Here is a 26912-nt window from a genome sequence, read left to right on the forward strand (position 1 = left end):
TAAGGACCTGTATCCCGGTCTCCAGAACCTACATAAAGCAGGATGCCATTGCACATACCCATAATTCCAGTGCTTCTAGAACCAGTGAGGAGGCAGAACTGGGAGACTCCCTGGAAGGTCACAGGCCAGTTAGCCTGCCTATGCAGTGGCAGACAACAGAGATCATGTCTCAGACAAGCCGGAACGCAATGATTAACGCTTGACCTCCACACGCATGCCGTGGCAAGTACATCCTTGCACACACACACACACACACACACACACACACACACACACACACATTTTTCTTAAGTTTTCCAGGTTATTCTGATTCTGAAAACCCCCTAGTCTGTAACACACAGACAGAAGAGGAAACATCATTGAGAGGTGGAAAGCTTGGACTTTGAAACCTTCAGCAGAACAAAAGGCAAATCACCTACCATGACCACAAGATTCACACTCCAATCCCCCCAACTCCCCACCCTCATCCTCCGGCTCTTTACCCCACAAGTCCCGTGTGTCACCATCGCTTGCTCTTCCCACGCCTTGTGCTCAAATCCTCTGTATCTTAGTATACATTTATAAATGTAAGGGGAATCTTCTATACTTCTGTCCCTACTCCTTCTATTGCTCCCTGCTTCCTAGCTGTCTTGACTCATCAGTTAAAATCTCATCTAGAAGCTTTCTCACATTGCCTTTCTCCTTGACTGGCCAGTTTCCTGGGTTCACACACTGACTGGCTTTCCATCTAGCACGTAAATGCTTCATTGAAACTGAGGGATTGTGTTAAGATTCAGGATAATTCATTGTATTTCTGCATCATTCCAGGGACTAGAAGATTACCTACTTAAGGCCAACTGCTCACAAGCCATCTTTGAGATAGCAAGAAAGAGATGGATAGATAGATAGATAGATAGATAGATAGATAGATAGATAGATAGATAGATAGACTGATATGTATGTAGATAAATGATATAGATGATGTTGAATATAGATGATAGATAATAGGCAGGTAACAGATAACAGTGATGGATGAATAAATAAATAATACAAAGACACAATAGACTATAGATGGCTGGATAAAATAGATGATTGATGTGTATATAGATATGTAGATAGACAATAGACATATGATGGATGAGATACATACACTATGTGCAAGCATTCTGAGGTTTAATCTTTGACTTGTTTTCAAATGTGGTTTAATAAAACCTAATCTCTCTCCCCTCTCTCCTCTCTCTCTCTCTCTCTCTCTCTCTCTCTCTCTCTCTCTGTGTGTGTGTGTGTGTGTGTGTGTGTGTGTGTGTGTGTGTAACAGAAGTAGATAGAGAAACCTGAAGAGAGTCAACAGTCTCTTGGCCCCTCTTTTTGGTTTCCTTCTGACTGGCCATGTCCTGCCATCGCACCTTCAGTCTCCCATGAGAACACCAACAGCCGTGTTCTGCAGATCCCTTCAGCTGGCTGCTTTGCCAAGAACATATGTTTCTCTGAAACAAATAGGAACTGATCAAGATGGAGGGACAGAGAGCTTCATATTGACTTCCAACGCATTCTGCCTTTTGCGGGGGAGGGCATCTACCTAGCTGCTTTAGAGATCCTGACTCATTGACTAATTGATGCCTACCTATACTCGCGGATGATATAAACATTTGAAAACTCATACTGGATCCATCTGCTGAAAGTGAGCAGAAATTTGTACTAATCCAGAATAGTGGCTTCTAAATATGCCGTGCTGAACAGGCGTTCACCACGAACAGACTGAAGAGGTACGCAAGCAATACAGGCTGTTCTAATGACTTTGCTTGTGTGCTTATTTGGGGAGTGCTTTTGTATGTGTGTGTTTGTATGCTATAGGGTCTCATGTAGCCAGTGATGGATTTAAACTTCTATCTTGCCTCTGCCTCCCGACTGGTGGGGTGATAGGCATGTGCCACCATGCCCGGGCACAAGGTCAGTTTTTAACCTTCCCAGGATCACTTGGGAGTGCTACAGCTCACCTAGAGCAGGTTTGTTAGATATCTTGTTTATTTTTTAAACTTTAAAAACTTTATTCTCGTGTGTGTGTGTGTGTGTGTGTGTGTGTGTGTGTGTGTGTGTGTGTGTTTTGAGAGGTGGGAGGCACACCCACAAATGCCATGTGTATGCATGGAGATCAGAGGACAACCTGTAGAATCTTTTTTCTCCTTCTACCAAGGATCAAACTCAGGTCATCAGGTTTCAAGGCAAGTGCTTTTAAACATGGCGTCATCTTGCCAGCCCTAGTCTAAAACTAATGTGCTTTTATCTCATTGTGTGGGCTTTGAAAGGTTTTAGTTTTAATTATTTCAGGCAATATTTTCCATTTTTGATTAGAGGGATGGTAGGAGAAAATACAAGATTTGCTTACACACAGATGGAGTTGGAGGATATTAGGGTCAATGAGACAAGCGGACAGAAAGACAAATATTGAATATCATCGCTCATTTATGGAAACTGAAAATAAAGTTAATCGTATAGAAGCAGAAAGTCCATCAGTGGCTACAGAGGCAGCTTAATATCCCAGGAATATAAAACAAGAGAGAGGCACGGAAGGGAAGGGAGGAGGGAGAGGAACGGCAGGGAAGGGAGAGAAGGTGAGGGGAAGGAAGAGGCAAGGGAAGGAAAGAGAAGAATAATGGTCACTCATGTTGAGAATATGGGAGCAACAGAGAAAAGTCTGTTAAAACACTAGACTATGTTTGAATTGTAGGAATGGTTCTGCTGTTCTGTGGCATGGTGGGGTAACTGGAGCCGGCAAACACGTGATACTTTTCAAAATAGTTCAAGTAGAAATCACAATGTTTGAGATGAAAATACCAATTACCCTGAGTTGGCGATTATACATGTTTCATTCTATAAATATTATGCCAACAAAAAAGAATAAATTTATATACATACATATATATAGTGCTTATTTCTTAAATAAGAATATAATGCTATATAAACTAAAATGACTTCAAACTTGGGAGACTCTGCCTCGGTCTCCCAAGAGCTAAGAGGTTATAGACATGCCACCACGTATATCTAAATTAATATTTTTAAATGCATCCTCAAGAATCCATCTAAAATCCAGGTGAAGGGTTGGGCAGGGCAGAGGTTCAGTGTGTAGAATGCTCGCCCAGAGGCCTGGGTTCAATTCTCAGCATCACATAAACCAGGATCTTGGTGGTTCATGCCTGTAGTACCAGCACTGGGGAGGTGGATGCAGGAGGATGAGAAGTTCAAGCTCATTCTCAAGTACATAAGTTTGAAGCTAGACTGGCCTACATGAGATACCATCTCAAATATAACATAATGAAAGAAAAGAAAAACAAAGCTGAGACCTCATAGTTTTTATAATCATAGTATTCTCTGAGGCCTCCTATCCGATCCTATTTTTTTTCTATTTGATTTCATTAAAGCTATTCTGTCTTATTTCTCAATGTTAGTTTTGCTTCAAGTGGATTTCGTGCCCCGTTAATGCAAACCTAGGCTCCAGCAGACAAGGATGGAGTGACGAGGTGTGGGGAAGTGCAGTCCTTCCTCCATGCATGTGCTGCACCAGCCTGGGCTGAGTTGAAGCCCGGATGCATTCACCATACAGATGAGCTGGTAACGGAGAGTCATGAACACATGTGAGAATGAGGTCATCGCCACAGTCACAGCCCAGGGATGGGCACAGGCCCCTTGGCTGTGAGTGACACCGCATGAGGTCACCATCATAGCGAGGTCTAACAGCCATGGGCTTGTCATGTAAAGGAGCATTATCATCACCCCAGAATGTCTGAACATGTTTTATTTATTAGTATCAAATGTTGCTCCCCGCCAGCACCCTCTGCTTCCCACTTCCTGCCTTCAGTAACCGAATAATGGGTTTAATGAAAAAACACCAGACTAGAAATGACAGGCGTTCAAAGAGCAATCACCGAGTTTAGAACCAGGAGGAGGAGCAGCATATTCTCTGGTGTGTGCACAGGCTTGCAGTGCCTGCTTCTGATCAAGGGCAATTGTCCCCTCTGTCCCAAGCACCCTAGGCCTCCTGATGAAGGACCCTGCGATTCCCAACTTGTACTTTTGCAACTCAGGTTGCTTATCAACTACATAACACCAACCAATTGGCCCAGGACCTGAATCAAACAAAAGGCAAAAGCAGGGAGAACCTTATACCATGGTCAGGTTCAAGTCTTTTTGAGCTTTAGAAGTTTTGTTGCTGCCCTCATCCCCAGACTTCAGACTCTAGATTCTTCCCATTCTAAATGCAGATTCCTACTGACTACTCTCCAGGGAGATTCTAAATCTTCAGCCCTGCCTGGGCCTATATTGCTTCACTGAGCGCGTAAGCCCACATACACCGATAGGAAACAGCATACGGGAAATGGTGTCACTTTTTTGAAATCTCAAAGCCTGTTCCCCAGTGATGCACCTCCCCCAGCAAGGCCTCCTAACCCTTTCCAAACAGTTCCACCAACTGGGGACCAAGTATTCAAACATATGAGCCTATGGGGGTGGGGGGTGCATTCTTGTTCAAACTACCACACAGCGTTCCAGACAACAGCAGGCCACATGTTCCAGAGTGGCTCCTTAAGACGGCATTGCTACTGTGCCATAGCTGTCTTAGCGTGTGTGCGCGATGGCGCTCACACAGAGATACAGTCACCTAGTGGTGCACTTCTCCGAACACAGCACTAAGTGCTACATGACTGTGCATTCCTCAAGGGTTACTGAATGTCTGTCTTCCTCATATTTCTTCTCTGTCCTTATCCCTCACACAGAACCACAGCCCAGCAGGGCATTCTAGGAGGTACTCCGTATTCAATCTGACTGGGTTCCAGCATAAGTACCTCTCATACCCAAGGCACACAGATCTTGCATCATCTTGGAAAGACCTTTAAAATAGCTTTGGATATGTCATTGAGGACTGTGCCCCTTTCATGTGGGGATGAAGGCTAAAATATCAAGCTATTTCCCATTGATGGTTAGGGCAGGGCTCAATATTAAAGATAAACAAGCCAATAGAAGCTAACTCTTAGAGAAATCCTAAGAATTCAGTTAGTCAACAGGAGGGCAATCAGACCAATTAGCCAATTCCAAACTCACAGGCACTCACACATACACACAGTGCTCCACAGAAGAGCCAGCCCTCAAAGGTTGAATGGCAAGTGATAACTCAATAGCATATCCTACAATCTAGCTGAATAAGTTCTCCTTTTGACATCGGATTGTGATAGCAGTAGCCTTGTGTATTTATGAGTGTGCATTAGAAAATAGAGTTTTAAAATATTTTTAAAATATATATTATTAATTAGTAAACTATAATTATTTATGTTATATATATTTTATATATTTTTAATTTATATAAAATTATATATTTTATATATAATTTTAATATATAATATTTTATATTACATATTATTTATGGGGTTCTAAGTAAGATTATTTTCCACCCATGTAATATGGACTGATTAAGGCAGATGAATGAATATATCTGTCACCAGGGGATGGAGAGATGACTCAGCAGTTAAGAGCACTTGCTGCTCTTGTCAAAGACATGGGTTCAATTCCCAGCTCCCAACATCATGTAATAACTCACAACCAACCATAACTACAGTTTCAGAGGATCCAATATCCTCCTGTGAACCCATGGACACAAGGCACACACTTGATACACATATATACACAAAACCAGAATGCTCATACATATAAAAAATAAATTAATTTAAAAAGAAACAAAATTGTGTGTGTGTGTGTGTGTGTGTGTGTGTGTGTATCTGTGTGTCTGTGTGAGATGAGTGTAGTTGATACTTCAATTCTTATGTGTAGCAATGCTGTTTGGAATTCTATATACAAGTCAACTCACAGCTATCCCAGATATGGGACATGGCATATGCTCAACATATGGAACACAAATTAATGTGTGGTGGCCTATGCCACACACGTCATTCTTAGTGTTTAAAACTGGCTTAGCAGGGGATGGTGGTATGTTCCTATCATCCCAGCACTTAGAATACTGAGGTGGGATGGTCATGGGTTCAAGAACAGTCTGAGCTAACTAGCAAGACTTTGTCTCAGAAAAACAAAAGAAATAAATCAAAACAAAATGTAAATAATGATGTAAGTGATTCAGCACTTTTTCTCATTGTTATCACATTTTACATTATATTAGTTATAAGAACCAGTCTGGTGTGGGAGGTCCTTCTGTGTGTGTGTTGCTTTTATTGGTTACTGCTTTAGCCTATGGCAGGGAAGAATAGAACTAGGTGGGAAAAGCTAGACTGAATGCTTGGAAAAAGAAAGGTGGAGTCAGAGGGAAGCCATGGAGACTCTGGAGATAGACGGCTGAAACTGCTGGTAAGTCACTGCCACATGGCGATATACAGATTAATAGAAATGGGTTAAATTACTATGTAAGAGTTAGCCAATAAGAAGCTAGAACTAATGGGCCAAGCAGTGATTTAAATAATATGGTTTCTGTGTGATTATTTTGGGTCTAAGATAACCAGGTGGCCAGTAACCAACAACCACTAGAGTTCTTACCTCTACCAATGCTCAGACCAAAGTGGCAGTCCTATCCTTAGACTGCCTTAGACTATAACCTCAGAGTCACTGATGCTCAGACTGCTGCCTCAGACCACTGTGAGCTTCTATCTCGACTCCCACCTTATATTCCTCTCTCCGCCCAGCCCTAGCACTCCTGTCTCCACCTCCCTAGTGCATGTGATCCCAACTGCTAGGATCACCTTTGTGTGAGCTCTGTTTCTCTTCTAGACTGGATCAATTTCCACGTAGCTCAGGGTGACCTTGAATTAACAGAGATCCCTCTGCCTCTGTCTCCTGAGTCCTGGATTAAAGGTGTGAGCCACCACTGCCTGGCCTCTAGTGGTTTAGCTCGGCACTCTGATCTTCAGGCAGGCTTTATTTGTTAAAAGACAAACAAAAATATCATAGGAGCCTGCACTGTTAGATCTTACATACTGGATACTTTTTAGTTCTCAGATACAAGACTTTTTATGTGATGTCAAGTGTGACTAAGCCTGCTGAATTTGATAATTAGTCATAATGGTCTTTTGATGGAGTCTTCCAGGTTTCTTACAGAGAAAATCATTTCACCTGTACACTGACAATTTGGCATCCTCTGTTCCAATCTCTGTCTTGATTGCTCTGCCTAGGACTTCCAGTACATGTAAAATCTAAGTGAAGAAGGCAGACATCTTTGTCCTGGCTCACTTTTCAAAGAGAAAGCTTTTAACTCTTGCCTATTCAATATGATGCTAGCTGTGGGTCATATACACCCTTTAGTATGTTGAGACAAAATGAAGTAATTGCCTCTAATCCTGATTATTAGGGAACAAAGGCAAGGCACTACTATGTATAAGGTCAGCCTGGACTACATAGTGAGTTCAAAGCCACCCTGGCAACTTAGTTGAGATCTTGTCTCAAAATAAATTTTAAAATATAAATTAGAATAAGACTGGCGAACGGCAGGGGCCCGGCGAGGGGGAGCTAGGACTTTCCCCGACCCCATAGACTCCCAGGTCAGCCTGCCCTGCTGGCTCCACCCTGCTAGCTTCCCGCCAGTCATCCCAGCTTCCATCCAGAGGGCCTTCCGAGTGGTGAGTTGATTCGGGCCACGGCAGGGGCCCCGGCGAGGGGGAGCTAGGACTTTCCCCGACCCCATAGACACCCAGGTCAGCCTGCCCTGCTGGCTCCACCCTGCTAGCTTCCTGCCAGCCATCCCAGCTTCCATCCAGAGGGCCTTCCCGAGTGGTGAGTTGATTCGGGCCACGGCAGGGGCCCCGGCGAGGGGAAGCTAGGACTTTCCCCGACCCCATAGACTCCCAGGTCAGCCTGCCCTGCTGGCTCCACCCTGCTAGCTTCCCGCCAGCCATCCCAGCTTCCATCCAGAGGGCCTTCGGAGTGGTGAGTTGATTCGGGCCCGCGGCAGGGGCCCAGCGAGGAGGAGCTAGGACTTTCCCCGACCCCATAGACTCCCAGGTCAGCCTGCAGTGCTGTGTCCACACTGCTAGGCTCTCCCGCCTGCCATCCCAGCTTCCATCCAGGTACAAATTTCTATATTTCTCCCCTCCCACTGAGGCCATAAAATTTCCCCAGTTCAGCTGCCTTGCACACTGGGCCTGCTCTGTAGGGGCATCCCGGAAAGAGGGAGTGCCTGTGCTTCAATACCCTGCCTGGGGAAAGGTAGGCATTCTGTCAGTGAACTCCCTGCCCAACAAGGGAACCTGACCCGATACCAGAAGTTCCAATAGAGAGCATTGGATCGAAGAGATGGGCAGACGCCAAGGCAAGACCTCCTCCAACAATCTGAAAAACAACATGAAAATATCAGATCCCAACGACCCTACAACAGAAGGATTTGAGCACTCTAACCCAGATGAAGTGGAAAAAAGTGCCATTATGAAAGCAATAGAGTCCCTTAAACAGGATATGAATAACTCCCTTAAGGAACTGGTCGAGAAGTATAACAAAAAGTTTGAAGAAATGAGTATAGAAATGGATGAGAAATATAATAAAAAGTTTGAAGAAATAAGTAAATCCGTGAGTGATACCCTGAGAAACCAAGAAAAAACAATCAAACAAGTAAAGGAAACAGTCCAAGAATTGAAAACTGAAATGGAGGCAATGAAGAAAACACAAAACGAGAACCGGCTGGATATGGAAAACCTAGGTAAACGAGCGGAGACTACAGAATCAAGCATAACCAATAGAATACAAGAGATAGAAGAACGAATCTCAGATTCTGAAGATACCATAGAGAAAATAAATGCTCTGGTCAGAGAAAACGGCAAATCCAACAAATTCTCTTCACAAAACATTCAGGAAATCTGGGACACAATAAAAAAACCAAATCTAAGAATAATAGGGATTGAAGAAGGAGAAGAACTGCAGATCAAAGGCCCAGAAAATATATTCAACAAAATTATAGAAGAAAACTTTCCCAACCTAAAGAACGATATTCCTATGAAGGTTCAAGAAGCATACAGAACACCGAATAGATTGGATCAGAAAAAAACATCCCCGCGTCATATAATAATCAAAACACAAAACATAAATATTAAAGAAAAAATTTTAAGAGCTGCAAAGGAAAAAGGTCAAGTAACTTATAAAGGTAAACCTATCAGGCTTACACCGGATTTCTCTATGGAAACCATGAAAGCCAGAAGATCCTGGATAGAGGTACTGCAGAAACTAAGAGACCATGGATGCAAACCCAGACTAATATACCCTGCCAAGCTACTGTTCACTATCAACGGAGAAAACAAAATATTCCAGGATAAAAACAAATTTAAACAATACGTAGCTACTAATCCAGCCTTACAGAGAATAGTAGAAGGAAAATCACTACCGAAGGAATCCAACATTCCCAACACGGCCTACAATAACTCGAACATCTAGCGACCATTCACAAGCACAAATTAAAGAAGAAAAACACATATACTCTACTACCTAACAAAAAAAAAAAATGACCGGAGTCAACAACCACTGGTCATTAATATCACTTAATATCAATGGACTCAATTCACCTATAAAGAGGCACAGACTTAGAGATTGGATACGAAAACAGGATCCAACATTCTGCTGTTTACAAGAAACACACCTCAACCACAAAGACAGACACCTACTCAGAGTAAAGGGTTGGGAAAAGGTTTTCCAAACAAATGGACCTAAGAAACAAGTGGGCGTGGCCATTCTAATATCTAAAAAAATCGACTTCAAACTAAAATCAATCAGAAGAAATGGAGATGGACATTTCATACTCATAACTGGAACAATTCATCAGGAGGAAGTCTCAATCCTGAATATCTATGCTCCTAATATAAAGGCACCCACATATGTAAAAGAAACTCTTCTAGAACTCAAGGCGGTCATCAAACCACACACACTAATAGTAGGAGACTTCAACACTCCTCTCTCACCAATGGACAGGTCAATCAGACAGAAACCAAACAGAGAATTGAGAGACCTATTGGAGGTATTGAATCAAATGGACTTAACAGACATCTATAGAACACTCCACCCAAATAGGAAAGAATATACCTTCTTCTCTGCAGCTCATGGAACCTTCTCGAAAATTGACCACATACTCGGTAACAAAGTAAACTTCCACAGATACAAAAAAATATTAGTAACTACCTGTGTCTTGTCAGATCACCATGGACTAAAATTAGAATTCAACAACAATGCTCCCCCCAGGAAGCCAACAAACTCATGGAAACTGAACAGTCAACTACTAAATCACCCCTGGGTCAAGGAAGAAATAAAGAAAGAAATTAAACTCTTCCTTGAATTTAATGAAAACAAAGACACAACATACTCAAACCTATGGGACACTATGAAAGCAGTGCTAAGAGGAAAGTTCATAGCACTAAGTGCCCAATTAAAGAAAGCGGAGAAAGCACACATTGGAGAATTAACAGCACAATTGAAAGATCTAGAAAAAAAAGAAGCTGATTCACCCAGGAGGTCTAGAAGACTGGAAATAATCAAACTGAGGGCTGAAATCAACAAAATAGAAACAGAGAAAACAATCCAAAGAATCAATGAATCAAAAAGCTGGTTCTTGGAGAAAATCAACAAGATTGACAAACCCCTAGCCAAGTTAATCAAACGGCAGAGAGAGAACATGCAAATTAATAAGATCATAAATGAAAAGGGGGACATAACCACAGACACAGAGGAAATTCAGAGAATCATTAGATCTTACTATGAAAGTTTATATGCCACAAAGTTGGAAAATGTAAAAGAAATGGACATTTTTTTAGATAAGTACCATATACCAAAGTTGAACCAAGAACAGGTGAACAATCTAAATAGACCTGTTAGTCGCGAAGAATTAGAAGCTGTTATCAAAAATCTCCCTACCAAAAAAAGCCCAGGACCAGATGGTTTCAATGCAGAATTCTACCAGAACTTCCAGGAAGAGCTAATACCTATACTCCTTAACGTATTCCACAATATAGAAACAGAAGAGTCATTGCCTAACTCCTTTTATGAAGCTACAGTTACCCTAATACCAAAACCACACAAAGACACAACCAAGAAAGAGAATTACAGGCCAATCTCACTCATGAACATCGACGCGAAAATTCTCAATAAAATACTGGCAAACCGAATCCAAGAACACATTAGAAAAATTATCCATTATGATCAAGTAGGCTTCATCCCAGAGATGCAGGGCTGGTTCAACATACGCAAATCTATCAATGTAATCCATCATATAAATAAACCGAAAGAAAAAACCATATGATCATCTCACTAGATGCTGAAAAAGCATTTGACAAAATTCAACACCCATTTATGATAAAGGTGTTGGAGAGACTGGGGATACAAGGATCATACCTAAATATAATAAAAGCAATATACAGCAAGCCGACAGCTAACATCAAACTGAATGGAGAGAAACTCAAAGCCTTTCCACTAAAATCAGGAACGCGACAAGGCTGTCCACTCTCTCCATACCTCTTCAATATAGTGCTTGAAGTTCTAGCAATAGCAATAAGACAACATAAGGAGATCAAGGGGATTCGAATTGGAAAGGATGAAGTTAAACTTTCGTTATTTGCTGACGATATGATAGTTTACATAGGTGACCCCAAAAACTCTACCAAAGAACTCCTACAGCTGATAAACACCTTTAGTAACGTGGCAGGATACAAGATCAACTCCAAAAAATCAGTGGCCCTCCTATACACAAAGGATAAAGAAGCAGAGAGGGAAATCAGAGAAGCATCACCTTTCATGATAGCCACAAATAGCATAAAATATCTTGGGGTTACTCTAACCAAGGAAGTGAAAGACCTATTTGACAAAAACTTTAAGTCTTTGAAGAAAGAAATTGAGGAGGATACCAGAAAATGGAAAGACCTCCCCTGCTCTTGGATTGGGAGAATCAACATAGTAAAAATGGCAATTCTACCAAAAGCAATCTATAGATTCAATGCAATCCCCATCAAAATCCCATCAAACTTCTTCACAGACCTTGAGAGAACAATAATCAAGTTTATATGGCAAAACAAAAAACCCAGGATAGCCAAAACAATCTTATATAATAAAAGAACTTCTGGAGGCATTACCATCCCTGACTTCAAACTCTATTATAGAGCTACAGTATTGAAAACAGCTTGGTATTGGCATAAGAACAGAGAAGTCGACCTATGGAATCGAATAGAAGACCCAGATATTAACCCACAAACTTATGAACACCTAATTTTCGACAAGGGAGCTAAAGGTATACAATGGAAGAAGGAAAGCATCTTTAACAAATGGTGCTGGCATAACTGGATGTCAACCTGTAAAAAAATGAAAGTAGATCCATATCTATCACCATGCACAAAAATCAAGTCCAAATGGATTAAAGACATCAACATTAATCCGTCCACTTTGAACCTGATAGAAGAGAAAGTGGGAAGTAGTCTACAAGATTTAGGCACAGGAGGCCTCTTCCTAAGCAGGACCCCAGCAGCACAGACAATAAGAGAAACAATGAATAAATGGGATCTACTGAAACTGGGAAGCTTCTGTAAAGCAAAGGACACTGTCAGTAGGACAAAAAGGCTGCCTTCTGACTGGGAGAAGATCTTCACAAACCCCTCATCAGACAAAGGTCTGATCTCCAAAATATACAAAGAACTCAAGAAACTAGGCACTAAAACTCTAATTAACCCAATTAAAAAATGGGGTACTGAACTTAACAGAGAATTCACAACAGATGAACTTCGAATGGCCAGAAGACACTTAAGGTCATGCTCAACCTCCTTAGCGATCAGGGAAATGCAAATCAAAACAACTTTGAGATACCATCTTACACCTGTCAGAATAGCTAAAGTCAAAAACACCAATGATATCCTATGCTGGAGAGGATGTGGGGTGAGGGGAACACTCATCCATTGTTGGTGGGAATGCAAACTCGTGCAGCCACTGTGGAAATCAGTGTGGCGGCTTCTCAGGAAACTGGGAGTCAACCTCCCTCAGGACCCAGCAATTCCACTCTTGGGAATATACCCTAAAGATTCCCTAACATACTACAAAAGCATTTGTTCTACTATGTTCATAGCAGCACTATTTGTAATAGCCAGAGCCTGGAAACAGCCTAGGTGCCCCTCAATAGAAGAATGGTTACAAAAGGTGTGGAACATATACACATTAGAGTTTTACTCAGCGGTAAAAAACAGTGACATCTTGAATTTTGCATGCAAATGGATGGAAATAGAAAACGCTTTACTGAGTGAGGTAAGCCAGACCCAAAAAGAGGAACACGGTATGTATTCACTCATAAGTGGATTCTAACCATAATTAAAGGTCTTTGAGCCTATTATTCGTGATCCTAGAGAAGCTAAATAAGAAGATGAACCTGATGAAGATTATTTAGCTATCCACCAGGAGGTAGGAAATAGACAAGAGTCCCAGGTAACCTCGGGTGCATGGGGGGGAGGGAGGGTCGATGGAAGGGGAGAAGGTTAGAGAGAAGGGAGTAGGGGAAGAAAGGGGAAAGCTTGGTGGCCTGGGATGGGGGGGGATGGAGGAAGGATGAATATGGGATCAGGGAAGATTATATTTCAACTAAGGGACCCATTTTAGGGTTTACAGGAGACTTGATTATATATGGGATCCCAGGTCCAAGGAGAGATCCCCCGGATTGCTCTCTGGACAGAGGGGTGGGTGCCTGAATCGGCCGTGGCCCATGTCCATACTGATGTATATTTTGCTTATCACCATAGATCCTGCATCTGACGAAGGACGGCGATACAGTCGGTGACCCATATTGCAGCACCGGACTGAGCCCCCCGAGGTCCAAATGAGGAGCAGAAGGAGGAAGAACATGAAAAACGAAATCAGTACTGCGAGGGATGCTATCACCCACTGATACAAGGGAACGGATCTGATGAGAGTTTACCAAGGCCAGTTGGACTGGGACTGAAAGAGGACGTGATCTAACCAGACTCTCCGAATTTGGCCGGATTCTCTGACTGTGGCTGACCCGAAGTCTTTCTGAAAAGCCATTGACTATGACACTGGGACCTGTTTCCTCTACATATAATGGATTTTGGGGATCCAGTCTGTTTGGACACTCACCTTCCTGGACCTGGAGGGAGGGGGAAGGAACTGGAACTTCCCACAGGGCAGGAAACCCTGACTGCCCTGGGGGACGAAGAGGGAGGAGGAGGGGGAGTAGGGGGAGTGGGAGGGTGTTGGGAGGGGGGGTGGAAATGGAAACTTTTATAATTTAATAAAATTTACTAAAAAAAAAAAAAAAAAAAAAAAAAAGACTGGCGAGATGGCATTTGCCTCCAAAGCTTGCGACCTGAGCTCAATGTGTATACATAAATCACAGATAAACAACTAAGCAAATAGGCTATAGCTCAGAGGTAGAGAGCTTGCTGGAGGACTAGAGAGGATCAGACAGAAAGGAAAGAGCTCTAAAGATGCCATCACACGGGAAATGACAGACTGAGTGTGGCTGAGAGAGGCGGTGCTTAAGGACCCAGAGGAACCAACCATAAGCCCGCTGTCATTGATGACACCCACGCTGAGCCTCTACCTCAGTCTGATTCACACTCCAGGGCTGAACCCCACACCACCCTATGAATTCTGCAGGTTCTGCAGCCCCAAGATCACTTAATGGGATTTTTATCCCTTTCTATGTCTTATTAACAAGAAAATTTAGTCAAAGGAGTTCCCCCCCCCACAAGAAAAACTCTCAAAGGAGAGAAAAGAGAGCTTCTTCATTGATCCTGGCATATCTGCAACCCTGATTAACCACAATAGTTTGGGGACCACGGGAGATAAAGGGGTTTGGCCTGAGGTTTCCTTTAGAGACAAAAGATAATTAAGAACAAAAATAATGTTTCAGATTTAAAAAAAAAAAGACTTCTTCCTTAATGAAAAACTTCCAACCACATAAAAACAATCTCCAGGGGCTTTGTTGAAAACTGTTAAGATAAAATATATTCCACATCTTACTCTTTGTACAGAAAGGCTTCTCGTGTTCCCTCCCATTAACTCTCTCCTCGGGGTATTTCTGATATCTGCAAAACATATTACAGCCGTTTCCTGCAAGATGGTTCTGCCAGGCAGTCCCTGAAGTTCAAGAAATGGCTGAGGCTGAAGGAGCTGAGCAGGGCTTCCAGAGGAGGCCTTTACACAGGACAGGAGGGGGGAGTCAATCTCCACCTCTTCCCCACTGGGCAGACCTGGAGGGGCTGCTGTGAAGTCAGGCTCTTCCCAGGAATCCTCTTCAGAGACAAGCAAGAACCCTACTGAGTCAATTCTACAAGGCCATTTTCTTGCCAAATCTCACAGCGCCCTGTGTCACTTCTCTGCCCACTGTATAACTCCCTTTCTCAACAAGTCCAAATTTATGCTCCTTAAAAAGTGAGACCTTCATCCCAAGTCTGTGGTGTCCACTGGGTGGTCCCACTTCCCATTCACTTTTACATTTGCCTTGGGGAACAGTGGATCTTTCTCCAGGAAAGGGATTGAAGGATTCTGGTTGAGGAGTCCAGTGTGTGACTACACCCCATGCCTCTGTTATCCTAGCCATAATAACCTAGCCATGCCCAGGGTGGCCTCTGTATTCCTTCACCATTTCAAAGGTAGAGACAGCTCTAGAATATCTCAACTTCACTAATAAAAATATAGACAAACAGCATTTTCCATAGGCCACGATTTTAAAATCACCTTCTTTTGCATCGATTCCTCTCTATTCTCCCTTCCTTCTTGACAAGGTTTCATGTAGCCCAGGCTACAGGAGTAAACATCCAACTTATTATAGCTAAGAATGACCTTGAACTTCAGATCATTTGATCTCTACATTCCAAGTGCTAGGAATACAGTCAAGCCCTACCATGCCTGGCTGAAAACTCACCTTTGGTATTACAATCATATCTAAAACTACACAACGGGAAAGGAAAAAAAAAAACATAGCATTCAAATTCCTGTCACTTTGATGTGAGGTACATTTTAGAAAAAAAAAAACCTGGAAGCAGGAGAGTATTCAGTATTCTGGCTTCCTATTGACTGGTACCTATGACTGCCACGGAACCAGACAGAGGGACAACGTGGGCTAGTGTTTCTATTTGAAGAGCAAAGAGTCAGTCTTCCCACAGGCCACAGAGGAAACAGCAACTGAGAATCAGCATAGTCAGCTCCCAGGCTGCCTTACACAAAGCCGAGCAACACTGAGGGCAGGCAGGGGTGAGTTATGCCTGCAGTAAGGACTGATGGAGGGTAGGGATGGGAGAGATCACCACAGATCTCAGCTTGTCCTGAGTGGGACCATCTCCAGTGAGCCCAGAGAACTCACCGTGAATTCATCACCCAAAACTTCAGCATCAGGTGATGGCAGAATGGCCAAGGGAAGGACCATTACTGCAAAGGCATGGTGAGGTGGAGGATAGAGCACGCGGGTCTGTAGGTGCTGCCCAGGTCCTCTGTGAGCCAAGAGGGTGCATCCCCGCCCTCCTCCACACACTCAGACACTATCTTGATTAGGATTAAGGGCAAGGCAAAAATTGAAAAACTGAGAATTGATTCCAGAGAAACCAAGCTAATCTAATGAAGTAAGAATCCATTTAGGATTCCTCTTGAGCCACAGGGTGGAATGAAGATGGGGATCCTGATAGAAGAGCTCACAAAGCAGATTAGGTAAATTATGGGTGGGAAGTCTGCATGGGCGCGTGCGCACACACACGTACACATACACAGACAGAAAGTGTTGAGGGAGGGCCACTTGTTGGTTCCTGGCTGCTCAGCCCCAATATAATCACACAGAAACTGTATTATTTAAATCACTGCTTGGCTTATTAGCTCTAGCTTCTTATTAGCTAACTCTTACATATAAATTTAACCCATCTCCATTAATCTGTGCATTGCCACGTGGCTGTGGCTTACCACATAAAGTTCTATCCAGTGTGTCTGTTTCCGGTGGGGGCTACACAGCTTCTCTCTGACTCCGCCCTCTTTCTCCCAGCATTCAGCCTAGCTTTCCCAGTCTAGCTCTGTTCCCCTATAGCTTGCTATAGGTCTAAAGCAGTTCCTTGTTGTGAATACAGAGCAGAATCCCACATCTAGGAAAAAAAAATTAAATCTTAAAGAAAAGAAACCTACCTCATGAGGTCCCTGAGGACAAAGGGAAATATGATACCTTTAGGAAACACTCACTACCTAGTGCCTAGTATACACAATAAATGTCAGCTCTTTTTTTTTTTTGGATGGCAAATGCCTTCAGCCTTATCATATTACTGCCTTAGTACTAGCCAAGCCCCTGGTCTACGGCAATGTTTAAGAAATGCTAGTTGAATAAATGCTGAATAAACCAATGCATACAAATCAAAGCTCAAAACGTATTTGCCTACTGAACTAGAACTCGGAATCAGTTGTCACAAATCCCTACTACACAGAGCCTCAGAGTAACAAGAGTTGGATGCTCCCAACTCACAGGCAAGGACAGAGAGCATTCTCCATCTGGAGGCCAAGGAACCAGTGAAGTTATATTAGGGGAGCAGTGTGGTCTAGGATAGCAGAACAAAATTTCAGGGTAAGGAAGATTAACTGGAGAAAAAGAGGGCTGAGGAAGTGGCTCAGTGGTTAGGAGAGTGCTGCTCTTTCCAGAAGAACTGAGTTCAATTCCTTACACCCACACTGTGGCTCACAACCATCTGTAACTCTAATCCCAGAGACTCCGACGCCCTCCTCTGGCTTCTGGAGGCATTGCAAATGCATAATACATAGACACACTTGCTGGCAAAGCACCCATGCACATAAAAGATAAAATGAAAACTGCACAAAGAATACAGAAAAGCATTTAGAGGGATGGTGATGCGGGATGCACCCTTCGACAGCTAATGTAGATATATCAGCGTTTTTATGTGACCAGATCACATCACAAAGCAATCATACCTAGTAGTCTGGAGGGGCTAAATGTTGGAAAAATAGTAAATTAAAAGTCAGTTTACCACAGGCTGGAACTGGAAATGAAAGATCTCCAAAAGAGGCAGCTATAAGCTCTGAAACACTCTCTCCAAGAGCAAAAGAATAATGCTATGTGTTTTCATGTTGAAGGTCATCTTAGAGAAAACAAAAGTGTTCTACTGGGGAAGCAGGAAAGCCTACCAGACATTACCAACTCTGTCCTCTCTCCTGACGTATAAGTATGTCCAGGTAGGGGTACTTGGGAGCTATGTGATCAAGCTCATTCCTAAGGTCTTCTCTGGCCCTTTGGCTGTGTGTCTCTCAATACTCACCATTAGCCATTGGCAAAGACCATCTGAGTCTCCTTTGCAACCAAAGCACAGAAAGTTAATAAATACAGTGTTAGGTGATCAAATGCGACCCCCCACACACACACACACACAAGTATGTCAGCCCAATCCCTAAGACCCGTGTTCTGTGGTTTGGATGAAGGTTCTCCAAAGGCCATATATGAAAGTCTTGGTCCCAAAGTAGCCCACTATTGGAAGGTAAGAGATGGCATCTAGTGAGGTGACTGGACTCTGGAAGCTTGCCTAACCTTGAAGGAGATGATAGAACACTAGATCCTCCTCACCTCTTACTTCCCAGGTATTAGATGAGTATTTTGCCATGTGTCCCTACCATGACACGTGGTCTCGCTGCAGGCACAAAAGTGATAGGTCACTGGTCTATGGACTGAAATCAGCAAACTTTGAGTTAAAGTAAGCCTTTCCTCTTGTCAAATGGATTATCTCAAGCATTCGCTCACGCAGCTGGAAGCTGACCTGCTCACTTTGCCTCACTCTACCCAGCAAAGGGAGCTCCGAAAACGTAAGGAAATTAAGGGTCTTGAGATGGGAGGTGATTCCAGAACACACAGAGAGGTCCTCACTGCAATCAGAAATAAAGAGGATGTAAAAGAGACTTTATTGAGGGGAGAAGCAATGTGGTGATGGTAGCAGGACTGGACAATTCAGTCACAAGTCAGAGGCCACCAGAAGCTGGAGAAGGCAGGAATAGATTTTCCCACGGAAATCTGCATGCCGCCATTCTGTAGACTCCAGATATTTAGTCCTGCGAACTTCTGACCCTCATAACCGTAATAACCAACTTCTGTCATCTTTAAGCCCCTAAGTCTGTCATAGCTTGTTGTAACCATCCCAGGACACTAGTACCTGTCTCTTCCTGTGCACCCTGTCACTTCCAGTGTCCAACGACCACCCCCCTGGGCAGAATCCGTACCTGCTCAGAGCATTGCTGAAGGGCACACCCATCCCGAAGAGATGCAGCTGTGTTGCGACTACACTCTTGTTGGACATGACCTTGGGTTTCACAGGAGGGGGCAAGTCTGGACTCGGTCATCATCGGGAGAAGACATGCATGTGCTCCATTCCTGAGCTTCTCCCAGAGAAGAGACTCTGCTCCGGCACCCTCTTATATTGGTGAGAGAGTATATGCTTATCTCTGAAGGAGCAGAGAGGAGGCCTCTGTGTCCACCCCAGAGCCCCCATTACAAATAGCTGTATGTCATCACAGAGGGCCTCCGGGATTTCCCACACTTCCCAAGACAAGTCTAAACTAGAGATTTCAACTCCAATGCCTGCTTGGCCTGAATGTTGCCGGAACATGGTACTGTATTATTTTTGTCTTCACTTCTAGTTGCCAAGACTTAAAGACTCAAATTTCCAATTTCCTCTGGACATCTGCAAGATGTCTATGAGGGACCCTGGATTCCCCCAAAAGTAGCAGGAGCCAAACCCAGCTGTCCCCTTAGACCAATAAGGTCTTCGTTCTCCATCTCTCGCTATCATGTCTCAAACACAAAATGCTGCTCTCTGGGCAAGACACCTCACAGTTAAACTTTGACCTGGCCTCCCTCCTTGGGCATAGCAGGTCCTCCGTAATGCACTGCATAGGGCTCAGTTATGCCCTTCAAAGGCCTGAAAACACTACAGAAATCTCCTTGGACCTTTCTGGCTACTCTGCATGGCCTGGAGGAGATAATAAAAGCCTCTCGTTGCATTCCTTACGTTCAGGGTCTCCTTGAGCAATAGGAAAAGAGAACCAGGGAACATGAGAGTTTCTCTAGTCAAATACCCCCAATATTTAAAAAAAATCCAAGGGGCAGAAATCAATGGAAAAGCATTCAAAATCAATAGAACCAAGACCAGTGGTGCTCTGTCTCCGAAAGCATAGTTGCTCTTTCCACAGACGTTCTGAACCATGGGTAGTAGAGTCTGCATTCTTATATTGGTTCCAGAGGTTTTCTAATGGTATGGACATTTGAAACAATGAGTTAATCAAGACAGGAGTAAAAATTCAGACCCCACCTTCTTTGTCGAGTCCACCCCCCCCCCCCCCCGCCTCCAGCTCCGAGGCTCAACACCACCGCCCTGACCCTACTCTGGAACTGAATTTCTGTGTCATCATAGCCCAGGGATTGGCTCTGAGGAAATGAGGCAGCTATAAAAAAATAATTTCATCATTGCTTTCCTTTCATGATTTGCTACTTTGATGTACTGAACTTTGGCACCCTGTTTTTCATTTGGGTTTCAAGGCTGAACAAATGATTTCAACTCTTTAAATTAGTCATTCAGATTTCTTTTGTAAGTTGTGAAATCGCAGCCTTGGTTTCTCTGCTGTACGTAGCTCCTTAGTGAATTTACAAAATCTGTCTGTGAATGAGGCATAGTTGTTGAGGTCAGACTGTGTCCTGCTCTAAGTGTTCCACCTCCATTGTGTCCAAAACAGCCAGAGGGAGGAGCTTCTCCCTGAGCTCAGTTCCTATCCATCCTGTAGCCCACATTTACACATGCAGAGAAATTTACCACATGACATGTGACATGCTTAGGAGAGCTGATATTAGCAATTACGATTAGAACAGAAGAACCCAAGCTTGCCTCAGCCAGAGCGCCAAGGATAATTACCTTTGAAATGCCTGGACCTTGTTAATTTACTATTAATTTGCCCAATAAACTCTGACATTGTAGAAGCACAGAATGACGCTTGTCCATGTTTCTGACATATCACATTCATGCCAACAGTGACTGGCTGAGCAGGCTGGTACCTTCTGCTTTATATTTTGTGTGAACTGCACGCCACAGGCACGGCATTGCTTCTGCCACACCAGGCCACTTATTTGTGGCTATTCTAATTTTCATAATAACTGCCCTTTTCTCTTCCAAATACTAATTCCTTTTGTCTAGATACTAACAGTTATAATTCCAGTTCCATTGTGTGCTTTACCTCTGTAATCCACCTAGAATGTGAAGCTCAAACTGAGGCAAGTGTCTGATTCAGTTTTTCCAAATTCTTGTTCCCCATGCACCCACTGTTGTGAAATAAGCAGTTTATTTCTCTTCCCTTTAGTTTAAAAAAAATCTCAACAAATATTTGCTTTCTGCTCCCCACCAGACATGGTGCTACATGCAGATTATGTTGGTTTAAGCAATGAATGTATGGATGCATTAAAAATGAACTATACATGATTAATTGATATAAATTGTACATGTATATCACTACATGAATGCAACTTACAAAATAAAAATAATAGTTAAAAGTTCAAAAGTTCTGTTCATCATGAAAATCAAAATAATAAAAACATCAAAATATTAAAATTGTAAAAGGAAAGCAATAAAATTAAGTCTCCATAGCTAATATGTTTGCTGAGCATCAGTTTCTTGGCTGTAATTCTCAGGAACTCAGTTCCAGTTGGGTCTCAGAGGCTGGAACAGACACTGCTACAACAGAGCTATCTTAGTTAGGGTTTTCCTTGCTGTGAAGAGACACCATGACCACAGCAACTCTTATAAAGAAAACATTAGCTGGGAAGGTTTTCTTACCGTTTCAGAGGTTCCGTCCGTTATATCATGGTGGGGAGCATGGTGGCATACAAGCAGATGTGGTGCTGGAGGAGCTGAAGGTAGCAGGAAGTTGACTGGCGGTCACACTGAGGGAAGCTTGAGCAAAAGAGACCTCAAAGCCCGCCCCATAGTGACACTCTTTCTCCAACAAGGTCACACCTCCTAATAGTGGCACTCCATTTGGGGGGCCATTTTCTTTCAAACCACCAGAGGAGTCATGGCCAGGAAGAAATGACTGGAACTTCCGCTCCCGTCATGGGACGGGAGGAACCCTAACTAGTGTACCTCTCACAGGTCTGATAGCTTTCTTTGCTTATGCAAATCATCTTTCCTAAAGGTCTCAAAAACATCTATAGTTATATTTATTTACAATATCATACTTCTAACAAGGACTTTTTCTATATGGTTTTGGTTTGGGCTGCTATTCAGAATAAAATTAAAAAAAAAAAAAGATTGGATTCATCCAAAATGGTTCTAACAGTTCTGCTGAGGATCGGGGAACATTTGGCTTTGGTCTTGAAATACTGACAGAACGTGGAGAAACAAAAGATGTTTGGACTTCTAGACAGACACAATAACACACAGGTAAGAAAAGCCAAACAGACAACCAGATATATATTTTGCAGACATGATTACAGTGACGGGCCAGGAGCTGAACTGAATCCACCAAGTTTTAGAACTGGAACTTTTGATTTTGCAGGCTGGAAACACAATACTGAGCTGCTACAATTCAGTCAACCAGTAGCGACGTCCAGAGACATTCCTGAGTGTTCTGAAATGAACCCATTGTTTTTCATTTTCAATTTCCCAGACTTTAACCTTCAAACTCTTGTTCTAGGCACCTGATCCCATATTTGCTAAAGGGGAACTTACATTTTTGCATATAGTCAAACATGAATATCTATCTATCTACCTGTCTATCTATCTATCTATCTATCTATCTATCTATCTATCTATCTATCTATCTAAATACAGAGAGAAAGATGAGTACTCAAAAAATTTATTTACTATATTTGATGAAACCTATCACCCATTGTATTTTCTGTAGCTGTCATGTCTTCCTTTTAGGGGTTGGTTTTGGTTGGTTGGTTTGGTTTTTCTGAGACAGGATTTCTCTATGTAACCCTGAATGTCCCAGAACTTGCTGTGTAAATCGGGTTGGCCCAACAGAGATCCACTTGCCTCTGCCACCCATGTGCTGAGATTAAAGGTTTGTTGTAACTGGGAGGCTGCTTATTCATTCCTGGCTGCCCAGATCCAAAATAATCACACAGAAACTTTACTATTTAAATCACTGCTTGGCCAATCACTTAAGCAAATTGCTGGCTTACTCATATTTTAAATTAACCCATTTCTATTATTTTATATTTTACCATAAGGCTTGTGGCCTACAGGCAAGGTTCCAGCTGATCTGAGTGCAGCTACATGGCGTCTCCTGGCTCTGCCTTCTTTCCCCAGCATTCAGTTTAGTTTTCCCTGCCTCGCTCTACTCTGCCCTATCACAGATCAGTGCAGATTCTTTATTCAATAACCAATAAAAGGAACACATATACAGAATGATCTCCCACATCAGTTTGTGATACTATATATAGTTCCCCATAGATTCTTATTTTGAAATCTTGTTCCAAGGCTGTGGTATTTTTGAGAAGCTGTGGAACCTTTAAGAGTTAGGACTCCCTGGAACAGGTCACTAGAGGCAGGCCTTTCAGAGTTATACTCACACCTGGTTCTGCCCTGCTTTAGGCTCCTGGCCCACCGTGATGTGAGCAAGCTGCTACTTCACATTCCTGCCACCACAGACAGTGCCACTGCCACTTCACCATGCACTACAGCAGATGGAATCCCTCAGTAACCAGAAGCCCAGACAAGCCTTTGTTTCCTCCCTTAAGTTGCTTTGAGTATTTTGGGCACAGCCAATATCCCCACAAACCCATGAAACTCAATAACCCTAGCCAGAATAAACATTAAAGATAGCAATAGGCATGGTGGTGGCTGCCTTTCATCTCAGCAGTGGAGAGGCTGCAGCAGGAAGATCAATCGTTTAAAGCTGATCTACAATAGATAGTGAGACTGATTGATAGCTATCTGTCTGTCAATATTTTCATTTTGACATATACATACATATGTCATATGTATATATGCATATATAATGTAACATATATGTGTATATATAATGCAACATATATATAAAATGTATCTTGACCATATTCACTTCCTCTCCCTTGTTCTTCTTTCTCTTTAAGGCCCAAGCATGTTCACCTCCCACCTTTATTTTTAAAAATAACTCATGGAGTCCAATTAGTGTTGGTCACATGCACATGAGGCCAACACTGGAGCATGGGAAACTTACTTGGGACTGAATCCCTGAAAAACACTGACCGTTACCCAGCAGCCATCAACTGCCAATAGCTACTCAGGTAGTAGTGGAGCCTCGTGAGCCCTTCTTCTGTCCATGCAGAAAATCTGAACGGCTTGATTTTATGCAGGTAAACACAGGGGCTACAAGTTCATGAGTGCCAACAGTCATGTCATGTCCAGTGAGGGCATTCCACAGTATGTGCCACACCCTTCCCCTGGCTCTTCTGTTTCCTGCCACCCCTTCCATGACGTCCCTGAGCCTTGTGGGCAGTGAAGTTGGTAAATAAATCAGTCACTTAATCTCAGCAGTGTGGCCAGTGAAGAGTCTCTGCAAGAACCACGGCTCATTGCATAAAAAAAAAAAAAGGCTCTATGGCCAAGACTGAGGGTGGTAATAATTTATGGGATGAATTTCTGGCAAAGCTGTCCTGAGTTGGGAGGTGAAGTTCCCAGATCCCTGTGGCTCTCGTAGGCTCCAGGTAGGGCTGTGGTAATGAAGAGAGTAATGACAAATCTTGATTGTCAACTTGATTAGATTGAAAATTAACTCAGAGACACACTTTTGTAGCATGTGGGGTCTGTGAGGAAATCTGCAGGGAGGAATAACTGAGAGGGAGTCACACCCTCAGAGTGAGCAGCACCTCTGACAGTGGTCCATATAGAAAAACATGCAGGGGAAAAGCAATGCCGCTTCGCCTGTGTGCTTCACCTCTTGCTCATGAGTGCATCAACACTGCAGCCAGCATTGCTTTCCTTTGCTGTCATCAGACCCCAGCTTCTTTGGCCTTCAGTGCTAGATTGTGACTGATGTGGTCATGGTCTGAGGAGCTCCTGGGTTCTCAGTCACTCCACTGTAGATAGCAATTGTTGGACTATCAGCCTGTGTGTGTGTGTGTGTGTGTGTGTGTGTGTGTGTGCGTGTGCGTGTGCGTGTGCGTGTGCGTGTGCGTGTGTGTGTGTGTGTGTGTGAATCTACTATGTCCTTTTGTAAATATATGTTCATTCTGTTGGTCTTGTTCCCCTACAGGACACTAATGCAGAGATCCCATCTCAAAGCAACAACAAACACCAAAGCATGTAATAATCAAATTTCTGAATAAATGTGTTAAAGAGAAATCTCAAAAGCTGTCAGAGGATAACCATATGTCTAGAAAAACAAAGAAAATGCAGCAGTTATCCAGTTGACTTATCGGATGGCCTGCTCTCAGACTGAATTCCAATATCACTTAGTCTGCTGGCCATGCCTTAATGCCACACGCCATCAGATCAGGCAGCAGAAATGAATTGAGTTTCATGAAATTTATTTTAGGCTTCATTTCCTCCCAAGATAATAGGACAAGCGTCTTTACACATCCCCCAAACACTGAGTCTTATTTAAAAGACTCTGCTGGCAAGCAGAACTTTTAACATTGATTGTAGAACAGATCACATCTGATATGTGACCTCTTGTGGGCTGTGTTTTGTAACCAAATATTAACCTTGGAAAGCATTCACATAGGCCTTCCTAGAATTTATGAGACTGTTGGAAAGAACAGAGAAAATTTTTATGAGGTTTTAAGTATCAAAGTGTTAACCAGTCATTTGGCTCTTTTTGTCTATTTAAAAAGTAAAATAGTTGAGACGAGCATGTAAGAATAGAGAGACCTGCCCCTCCCTTCCCTGTCTCAGAGTTCCTACACAGCCAAGACTTCCTTGGAGAATGCATACCTCCTCCTTCCTAGGCCTCTTACTGTGTTCCAGTCCTCCAAACACATAGCACTGAGCTCACGATTAGGTTTTATATGCCTAAGACATGCAAAGATATTCCTAGTAAGTCATGCAGCAGTCCACGGCTACAGTTCCTTTCTTATATTTTCCTTTGACTTCAGAATTTCTCCATTAGGGGCTGGAGAGATGACGTAGAAGTTGAGAGCCCTTGCTGTTCGTACACAGGACCCAGGTTCGGTTCCCAGCACCCACATGGTAGCTGACAACCTTCTATAACTCCAGTTCGAGGAAGTCCAACTCCCTTTCTGGCCTTCACTGGGACCAGACATGCACATGATACACATAGAAGTGGATAAATCCTGAAGGAAAATAATCTTAAAAAGGGATGCTTCCTTTTTAAAGTCATGATATTTTAATTGATGAAATTTAATATTCATAATAGGCTCAGAACAGCTCTAAAACATGCTGAGGCTGTAATGCCTGGAAACTAACAGAAACTTTCATGGCAAAAGATTCTTGGCAGTGTGATAAACTATGGGTGTCAAAATGGGGGGTGAAAGAGAAAAAAGTGGACAGCACCAGAGATTATCCTCTGGCCTACACACATGCATGCACATGCGTGTGCTCACACAGAAACTGCGTAATGCTTGAGTACATTCCTGTTGCTACAGAGTTGTTTCATACTGAGAAATCCATAAACAGCAAGCAAAAAGAAAAAAAAGTATTGTTCATGGTATGGAGACTTAGAAGGCCGACAAGACAAAAGAACAGCCTACAGAATGAGAAAAGATCTTCACTAACCCCACACCAGACAGAGGACTGATCTCTAAAATATACAAAGAACTCAAGAAATTGGTCATCAAAAGAACATATAATCTAATTTTTAAAATGGAGTACAAGCTTAAACAGAGAACTCTCAACAGAGGAATCTAAAATGGCTGAAAGGCACTTAAGGAAATGTTCAACATCCTTAGTCATCAGAGAAATGCAAATCAAAACAACTCTGAGATTCCATCTTACACCTGTAAGAATGGCCAAGATCAA

The sequence above is a fragment of the Myodes glareolus genome, chromosome 5 (assembly GCF_982192425.1).
Source record: "Myodes glareolus chromosome 5, mMyoGla1.1, whole genome shotgun sequence".
Classification (NCBI taxonomy): Eukaryota; Metazoa; Chordata; class Mammalia; order Rodentia; family Cricetidae; genus Myodes; species Myodes glareolus.